The following is a 10095-nucleotide window of genomic DNA, read 5'->3' on the forward strand; positions in this document are numbered from 1 at the left end:
TATAGGTCTATAGGATCCAAAGTAAGGCTTAAAATATGGCAAAGAGAGAGAGAGAGAGAGAGAGAGAGAGAGAGAGAGAGAGAGAGAGGAGAACCAGTTTATGTATCATTTTAGTTTGACACATAAAGAAGCAGCATGATTTGTGCCTCAGGCTTACACTTAATTCAGGCAAAAGGTACTTTAGCCTGCCTTAAAGAAAGATGGCCTCCCTTCCTATGTTTAATTTCCCATATTCCAATCCTTACCAAGCCCTGGACAGAGTCACATGCTCTGAATCTATTTTCTCCCTACTTCTTTAGGGTTCTGCATGGCTCAATACCTGCTTGAAAAAACAAGTTAAGTGAAGAAATTAAAAAAACAAAATAACTTCCCATCATCCTAATGATACATTTGCATGTTAATAGAAATCTTGCATATTTTCATCACACTAATTAAAGGAATAACATTCGGAGTAAAATTTAATGTGCTTAGAAAATTCAGGTTTACTCTCCTATGTGTATATTACCTTGACTTTATGTAATACTTATTCTGTGTTTACTAAACCTCATCCTTTACAGCTTGAATTCATACATAACTTACCCAAACTGAAAAATCAAAACTTTATTTTGAAATATGGAGTTAAATATCAAAAGTAAGACCTGAACATTTAAACCTGGAGGGGATTCCTCCAGGGAGTGAGAAACGAGTTGAGAAGAGGACAGCAGGGGCCTCTTGCTTTCTTTCTTTTTTTAATATTAGATTTTTAGATTATTTAATTTTTAGATTATTTGGTACATAAATTTAACTTTCAAGAAATGGGCAAGGAAAATTGAGTGAAACAGGAAAAAAGTTAAAAACCAAAGAACTAAACAAAGAGCAGATAATACTAAGCAAGATCAAAAGACAAAGACCCAGGAATACAGTATTAGCGAGCTCTAAATGTAGATGTTTAGAACTATAAAACAAAAATTATGCACAATATATAGAAATAACTCCAAAGTCTTGACCAAATAGATAACTTTCTGGCAAATATTTATCACCTGTCCTGATACAGACGAGAAGAGGAAAAATAGCCATTAACAAAATTACTAAGGGTAGATCCCTTAAACAAAATACTAAGGAGTGCTTTATCAAGGGATATCCTTTAAGGAGAACATATTAGGTAATTAAAACAGATGATAAAAATCTCTATTCATTTTAAGAAGTCAGAGTTATCTTGAGAGCAAAATCTCATTAGGATAGCACAAGAAACAAAACGCTTCAGATGAAACTTAGAGATGCTAATATTTTAAATAAAATACTAGCAAATTTAAATTAATATATTCTTTAATTAAGATCTAGTTTACAAATGTAAAAATATTAGGAACTTTATTCGCCTAAGTCATTACATTAATGAATGTACACATTTATAATATTACATGTTCTAATGGGTATCAAAACATCACATTGTATATCTTAAATTTAGACAATTTTTATTTATCAATCACATCTCAAAAAAGCTGAAAAAATTCAAAATAAAAAAATAATAAAGTTTCAGTAGATGCCAAACATCAGGTGATAAAATTTAACATCCATTTCTGATTAAAAAAAAAAAAAACACAAGTTCTAAGAAAAGACACAGAGATTCTTCTTTATGGCCTAATACCAGTGGCCAACGACTTACTGAAACTAGTTTTCCAGAACATTGTTTTGTCAGAACAATGAAAAGAAGTTTGAGAAACATTGGGCTATGCAATGTTACATAAGTTTCTCTACTAAAAGACTACCGAGTATGTTTCATTAACCTGCTGGAGACCCACTGCCAGTTATAATAATAAATAATAACAATAATAACAATAAAAGTTAAAACATCTAAATGACCTAAATGTCTAACAAATTATGGGCTATTCATGCAAGGAAATCTTTTGAAGCCTTTAGAAATGAATGTAAAAAAGTAACTATAGCTATATAGAATGTTTTTATTATAAAAAAATTAACTTTAGCTATATAGAATATTTTTATTATAAAAAAGTAACCTTAGCTATATAGAATATTTTTATTAATATTGACTTTAAAAATTCATGGTATAAAACAGTATATATATATAATGCTCAATTTTACAAAAGAAGCATACATTTTCACATGTGTATATGCATAGAAGTGAAATCTCAGAAAGTCTATATAGAAAGGGTTAACACATTATTTATGGTTGGTGACACTGCAGACAATGTTTTAAAAATGTTTTGTGTTCCATATTTCCTAATGTTTCTATAATGAACACACAAAAATATTTTAAATATTAAAGATGTAAAAATATCATCAAGAAAGAAATATATACCAGAAAAAATCTGAATTTAATTCACATTGGACTACTGTTTCAGAGGTTCAATATATTATTTCTGGCCAGTTATAATAAAGCCAATGGACCAGAATATGCAAATACATTCTTTAATTATTAAATGTACTATAATTTTTAATAAATCTATTTTTAAAAGATTCAAAGGGTTACATCTAAAATGCTAAGGCTAAGGAGAAAAACAATCATGTTGCAAACAATTTTAAAAACCTGAGAAACCAAAACACATTGTCTTCTTATATTTGGGGGTATTGACACAAAAATCTCTAATCCAGAAGTTTTGACAAAAATAAGATAACTATAGTCATCTTAGTTGATGTTGTGTTAGGGCAAAGCAGTATTCAGCTTAAAACACTGGTACTGTATATTTTTACTGAAAATATCATTACATCCCGATGGCTAATTTGCAGATCATCTCAAGAATATTCTGTTTCAAGGAGGTTATGTTTATGAGAATTGAGCTTTTCATGCCTGTGTGAAAAGAAGGGGAAGGAAAGCTCAAGGACATGAATGGTAAGATCCTCCAGATTCTCCCCCTCTCTCTATTCATTTGTAGTTGCAGAAGTAGAACAAGAGCACACAACTATTTAAAAGGATTTGCATTTGGCAAATCATCAATTATTCTTCCACCACTTGAACAGATTCCTCCAGGAAAAGAGTTATGGCAAAGTTTTCATCCAACATCCGGGGTTGGAGAAGATCTTACTCTGGAGGCCAAAGAAAAAGAAGCCAACTGATATTTCTTTTTTTTTTTCCACTTAAAAAAACCCAAAAATTCTCTGTTCATATAAGTTTGAAAATGAATCTTCTAGTCTTGAAAGGGCACAGATAGCTTAGAAAGGTTGTAATTGGATCACGCAGATGCCCTGAAGCTCTGTGCCCTAATCCTGTGACACAGATTCCATCCACAGTCAAACCCCAAAGATGCCAGAGAGAAAGTCAAAGAGCAGTTACCCCCTTCACCCTCTTCTTTTAGTCTCACGAGGAAAACCTGTGGATTAGCCTGTCTTTTGGACACCAAATAATCTCCTGGTACTTGCTACCACAAAGTGTGTGCAAAGAAAGCTGACCTCCCTAATACAAGTAATTGTGTCAGATTCAGATTTAACAAATGCTATTTATGTGCCAGGTGCCTTATATATTTTTGGCTTATCCTTAAAATAACTCAGCAAGGTTAGCATTAGAATTCCTATTTTATAGAAAATGATATGACTTGGAGCAGTTAAGTGACTTGGCAAGAACTACCCAGCTAATAAGCATCAGAGTCAAAATTTGAACCCAGATCTGAGTTGATCTGACTGTAACCAGTGTCCTTTCCTATTTCTATTAACCTGCAAGAGCCCCAAGAACTTTAATGGTGTGTAAGGATAAGATACTTGTAGAGCAGAAAGAACTGAAGGGTTTACTAGCCTATCCCCTATCAGAATCTGGTGTGATAGTCACAAAACATGAAAGCAAAGAACTAAGTCTTACCTTTGAGGTTAGATCAAAGACAGCCAATTCCTCTCAATTTTGCTCAGCGAGAGAGGCTGGACCCCACTCCACAGACTGAAAGAGGAAACTGGGGTGAATTCTACAGCAGCTCTGAGCGGTTTTGCCAGGTGGGGAGAGCCTGGATGGACACAGACAGAGCAAATTAGGGGAAAGAAAAGATGAAGGGCATGGTCTCACCCCTGGGCAATTTCGACTCTTTCCTCTTTCCTCCTGGCCTCTTTTCTCTGGCAGTCTGCAGAGAACAGACCACGCTGGCAAAGCCACTGACGTGCATCCCAGCTCCCAGGGCACAGAGAGAGCTGAAGCTTTTGAGCCATTTCTTTGCAATTTGCTGCAAGTTTAAGGCCACACGTGATAAAGCTTTCTGTATGGGAGTGAAAAGAGAAAAGACCACTTGTGATCTTACTTGCTGATTCCCAGAAACACAACTCTGCAGGGGGCAGAGGGGAAGGGAACAGAAGCAGGAGGAGGGGCGGAAGTCTGTAACAAAGATCCCTCCTTCTCCTTCCAAGAAGTTTTTAAGCCAGCTGCTCCTTGAGGACATCACTGGGATTCTTCTGTTAAGAAGAAAAAAAAGGCTCATAGGCTAAATCTCTTGGGTGATTTCTTTTCCTGTTGGGATTCTAGAATCTTAGGGACCACACACCAGGTCAGGATCAAGGCTCTGCTGAGTTCTTTCTTTTTCTTTTCTTTTTTTTTTTTTTTAATTTTTTAATGTTTTATTTATCTTTGATACAGAGAGAGATAGAGCATGAGATGGGGAGGGGCAGAGAGAGAAGGAGACACAGAACCGGAAGCAGGCTCCAGGCTCTGAGCTAGCTGTCAGCACAGAGCCTGATGCGGGACTCGAACCCACAAACGTGAGATCTGACCTGAGCCGAAGTTGGAGGCTTAACCGACTGAGCCACCCAGGTACCCACTGCTGAGTTCTTTCTAGAAAGAGTTAATTCTCAGACACAGGATCAGTTGCTCACATCCACAACTTACAAGAATTCAACAGGAAAAAAACATTGGAGATTTGGCATCCGATTGTTTTTTTTTTCTATCTAAATTCCAAGGAGAAAGAACTCCTTGCACTGAAAAATTCTACAATTACAATAAATTCTTTTTCCGAGAGTACCATTTTAGGAGTATTCTGAGTGGTATCAGCTGGCTTTGGTTTATGGTAATAAACAAATTTGCTACTGGTATCATCCAAGATCCACCGTATTTTTGAATGGCTGTGACTCTGGCCTGGTCAGTAAACTTTACTGAAGCTCAACTTCCTCCCTGTGGCAGAATTCTTCTTCAAAATAAAACAGATTCATGGTTCTGTTTTAAAGATTAAATGATATGAAGTATTCAAAAGTATATTGCAAATAACAGGATGTTAATATAACAGGATGGAAGGTATCATCATTGCATATACAATTTTAGTTCACACTAATGATAAGGATCATTAACCAAAAATCAAATGTTATTAAGTATATTTCATTACAAAAAAAAAAAGGATACAAGGAAAGTAATAAATATTACAATGAAGCAATGGTACATTCAGGTTCTGAAAGACCAAATATTTTAACAATCAAACCAGCTTTTCCTAGTGAGCAAGCATTGTAATAGTTCTTATATTTTCAATGTGTTTAACAGTGTGGCCACTAGTGCATTCAAAAGGAAGCAGTGCTGACTATCCCAAAGTTCAGAGAGTCTATGTTTCCTCACCAACAAATGCAATTTTACAGAGAGTATAATTTGGTCTATCCTCAGTTTACTCAAGTTCACTCTCTAGCATGATTCCTTTTCTGACCTCTCCAGTCCACAGTTGATGTTACAGTTTTGAATGTCCATTGTACTTACTTTACATAATATTCAGCATTTCTCATATGTGGTCTTTCATTGGACTGTATCCTACTTCCATATTTTAGATCAGCAAACCTTTCCTGCGAAGGGTCAAATAGTAAATATTTTAGGTTTTGCAGGCCATATAATCTCTACCATAACCACTCAACTCTGCTGCGATGGTGTGAAATTAACCATAAATGAATCAGTTTCCTAGGGCTGCTTTAACAAAGCCCCCACAAACTGGGGGGCCTAAACCTGCAGACCTTTATTATCTCAGTTCTGGAAGCTAGAAGTCTAAAAGCAAGGTGTCAGCAGCACCATGCTCCCTCTGAAACCTAAAAAAGGGATTCTTCCCTCTCTTGTACCTTCAATGTTTGCTGACCATTGTTGGAATTGTAGATTCATCACTTTAATCTCTGCCTCTATTGTCACATGACCATCGTCTCTGTGTGTTTCTGTCTTTTCCTATTCTGAAAAGGACACTAGTCATAGTGAATGAGGACTCATTCCAGTGACCTCATCTTACCTTGATCATATCTGCAAAGACCCCTTTTCCAAATAAGGTCACATTCACTGATACAGGGCATTAGGATTTCAACATATGCTTTTAGGGGGGAGGACACAATTTAACCCATATCATTCATATTGTCATTTCCCTCCTTACTTGAGTTTCACACAACTGTTTTATTTACTCACTTCCATAGCACATCACTTTGTCCATTGGTCAATTTGTTTTTCCTTGACAAACCACAGTTGGGTTAAATGCAAATTTCTCTCTATTCTGTATTTACATCCACACTGTTTTAAATAGTTGAAGAAAAACTCATTAACATGCCCTAAGGGCTTATCTTAAATTATGACCACTAACCTCACTGGGTCTTAGAGGCATTGTTAAACATATGCTTTAATAACTTAATCCCATTCTCTTTCTTCCAAATAACTTCTCTCAAACCCTCAACATTTCTTTCCCAATTTTCATTATCAGCTGATGCTCTTGCTTAGGGAACTCAATGATAAAATCTTACAAATCAGGAGAGAAATATTGTATTCTTCCCTCACCACATTTACTCTCCATCTGCATGTATATTCATATGCTTTGTCTTCTATTCCTATGGTTGTATGGTTCATGTTTCTAAGACCAAGCTTTCATCTCTACTCCTTATCTAAAATTCCTCTTTTACAATTCTTGTCCCACCAGCTCTAGTTTTGTTTTAGTTTTTTTTTTTTTTTTTTTTGGCCTCCACCACTCTACCAAACTACTTTCATCAATAACATCAAAGATCTTCGTATTAATAAATTCAGCAGTTTCTGGGCTTCATCTTCCTTGAGCTATTAGCAGAATTGCATCCCACTGATTGTGTCCTCTTTAATCCATTTTCTTCACCTGGATTTTAGAACCCCCCACCTTCTTAGTTGTTCTGGCTCAGTGGTCATTTCCTGTTAATATTCATTGCCACAACACCCCACAATTCAGTCCTTAGAATAACTTCTTTGCTCTATCTACATTTACTCATTAATGACTTCATCCAGGCTCATGGCTTAAAGTTTCATTTATACTTTAAGATGAGTGAGGTTAAGAAAAACTTTGTAGTTCTGTATTTGAACCAGAAATTTTCAGTCTGAATGGTATAAATCCTAACTCTCTTCACTGAAAAGGTCTAAAAACAATGATCAACCAATGGCAATAAGTGCAACTAGTACTGAATTGGGGTCTATAAGTACTATAAAAAAGGAATTATGGCTTCTTGATATGTGATTGTTACCAGGTCTGAGAATATGATGAGCTCAGAATATCTTGTCATACCAAACAGCAGGGAAGCCTTGAAGACTAGGTTGTATCCCAATAACTCATGGATGAATTTGAACAAGCTCCCACTAATCAACTGTAGGAAATATTCAGTATCTTTAAGAATAGAAACTATAATGGTTGAAATATATAGAATGTTAAAATTCATGAATTCATAATACTTCAAAAAAAGCACATGTTAAACACTAGAAGTTTCTAAGAAACCACATCAATATATTTAAAACTGATACTTAGGAGAAAAATTACATTTATCCTCTCTTTCCTATTCATTAGAATTATTAAGATGTAAAGACAACTTTTCTTAATAGAAATATTCCAAATAATGAACCAAAAAAGGATAAAAGAATTAAAATACAAAAATGTTCAAACCCCTAATGATTTAATGCATCTAGATAATGGTCACCAATGATCAATAACAATACAAAAAAAAGAAGAACCCATTTTAAATATCTTAATGGAAACTAGAAACTTGAAATAACACCTGGGAAATAGCATTCTTTCCTAATTCAAAAAAATCTTATCAAGTTTCAATTTAGATCTAAATATTAGTTCTTAAGAACCGCAGGGAAGAGAGGAGTGAGTGCCTGAGTGGCTCAGTCAGTTAAATCTCTGACTTTGGCTCAGGTCAAGATCTCATGGTTCTTGAGTTTGAGCCCCACATCAGGCTCTCTACAGTCAGTACAGAGATCCTCTGTCCCCTACTCTTTCTGCCCCTTCCCTGATTGTGCTGTCTCTCAAAAATCAATAAACATTTGGGGGGGGGGGGAAGAAACAGAAAAAAGAACATGCTAAATGAATCTATAAAGGTTTAATCAGCAAAACTGAAAATGGAAATTCTCATTAGGACAAACAACTAGCTTTCCTCCCCCACCCAATCAAAAGTGCAAGAAAAGATATGGGTTCAATTAATAAATGGGTCATAGACCTTAAAAAACACCTAGCAAAGAAGATATAAGGATGGTAAATTAGCATATGAAAAGATGCTCCACATCCTTAGTCATCAGGGAAATGCAAGTTAAAATGACAATAGGATACCAATACATACCTATTAGAATGGCAAGATTCCAGAACACTGACAACACCAAATGCTGGTAAGGACATAAAGCAACAGGGACTCTCACTCACTGCTGTTTGGAGTATGGTACACACACTTTGGAAAATGGTTTAGTGGATTCTTATAAAAACTAAACATATTCTTCCCATAAGGTCCAGCAATGACACTTCTTGGTATTTACTCAAAGAGTTGAAAACTTATGTCCACTCAAAAGCCTACCCACAGATGTTTTTAACAGTTTTATTCATAAATGCTAAACTTGAAAGCAATCATGATGTCCTTCAGCAGGTAAGTAAATAAACAAACTGGTCCATCCAGACAATGGAACAGAATTCAGTACTAAAAAGAAATGAGCTATCCAGCCATGAAAAGACATAGAGGAACTTTAAATGCATATTTCTAAGTGAGAGAAACCAACCTGAAAAGGCTACATACTGTGTGATTCCAACTATATAACATTCTGGAAAGTAAAGTATTAAGATAGTGGAAGACCAGTGATGGGCAGAGGTTAGGGCTGGGGGCAAGGGGGCAGGGCTGATGAACAGGCAGAGCACAGAGGATTTTTAAGGCAGTGAAAATACTCTGTATTGTGACATAATGACAGATACATGTCATTATACATTTGTCCAAGCCCTTATAATGTAGAGCACAAAGAGTGAATCCTAAGGCAAATACTTTGGGTGATTTATGATGTGATCACAAATGGTAAGTTCATAAATGGTAACCACTTGCCATTCTGATAGTGAGACTGGTAATGGGGGAAGGCTGAGTGTACAGGGAGCAGGGGTATATGAAAAATCTCCGTACCTTCCTTTCAGTTTCACTGTGGGCAGGGCCATCCTTCATGTGAAACAACCATGTAGCCCATATGCCTTCTTTATTTTCACTATGTTTCTCATCCTATTCATGATTTGTAGAAGACATAATTATAGCCCCCAAATAAGTGCACCCCCTCATCCCCAGGAAATTGTAAATATGCTAAGTTCCATGGTAAAAGAGACTTTTCAAATGCAATTAAAGATCTTAAAATAGGGATAATAATCTTGGATTATTTGGGCCCAACAGCATCACATGAGCCCTTAAAAGGAGAGATCTTTCTCTAGCTGAAAACCAAAGGATGCAGCAGAAGTCAAAAAGTCTAAAGTGTAAGAAGGAATCAGGTAATATCACTGGTTTGAAGATGGTGAGTGGTGAGAAAAGCAATGCCTACAGGAAGGAAGTTGCCCGAAGGATCTAAGAGAGGAGGCTCTCAGACCTCAGTCCTGTAACACAAAGAACTGCATTGTGCCAACCACCTAAATGATTTTAGAAGTGGATTCTGCTGGCAAGGGTGTGGAGAGACGGGCACCCTCCTACACTGTTGGTGGGAATGTAAACTGGTGCAGCCACTCTGAAAAACAGTGCGGAGGTTCCTCAAAAAACTATCGATAGAACTCCCCTATGACCCAGCAATAGCACTGCTAGGGATTTACCCAAGGGATACAAAAGTGCTGATGCATAGGGGCACATATACCCCAATGTTCATAGCAGCAATGTCAACAATAGCCAAAACATGGAAAGAGCCTAAATGTCCATCACCTGATGAGTGGATCAAGAAGATGTGAT

General features: G+C 36.1%; 1 protein-coding gene and 1 long non-coding RNA gene across 5 annotated transcripts in view; one reads left to right on the forward strand and one right to left on the reverse strand.

Annotated features, from left to right (window-relative positions):
* SLCO1C1 (solute carrier organic anion transporter family member 1C1) overlaps window positions 1-4088 on the reverse strand; it is a 65820-nt gene extending 61732 nt beyond the window's left edge. For 3 of the 4 annotated variants that reach the window (XM_029955668.1, XM_029955667.1, XM_029955665.1), the window contains exon 1: window positions 3788-4088. The gene's annotated coding sequence lies outside the window, so the exon portion shown is untranslated. The remainder of the gene's footprint in view (window positions 1-3787) is intronic. The other variant, XM_029955666.1, reaches the window with a different exon arrangement.
* Window positions 4089-9120: 5032 nt separating this feature from the next.
* LOC115304749 overlaps window positions 9121-10095 on the forward strand; it is a 19160-nt gene continuing 18185 nt past the window's right edge. Inside the window, exon 1 of the long non-coding RNA XR_003914596.1 lies at window positions 9121-9195. This is a non-coding gene — a long non-coding RNA (uncharacterized LOC115304749). The remainder of the gene's footprint in view (window positions 9196-10095) is intronic.

This window comes from Suricata suricatta, chromosome 10 (genome assembly GCF_006229205.1).
Source record: "Suricata suricatta isolate VVHF042 chromosome 10, meerkat_22Aug2017_6uvM2_HiC, whole genome shotgun sequence".
Taxonomy (NCBI): domain Eukaryota; kingdom Metazoa; phylum Chordata; class Mammalia; order Carnivora; family Herpestidae; genus Suricata; species Suricata suricatta.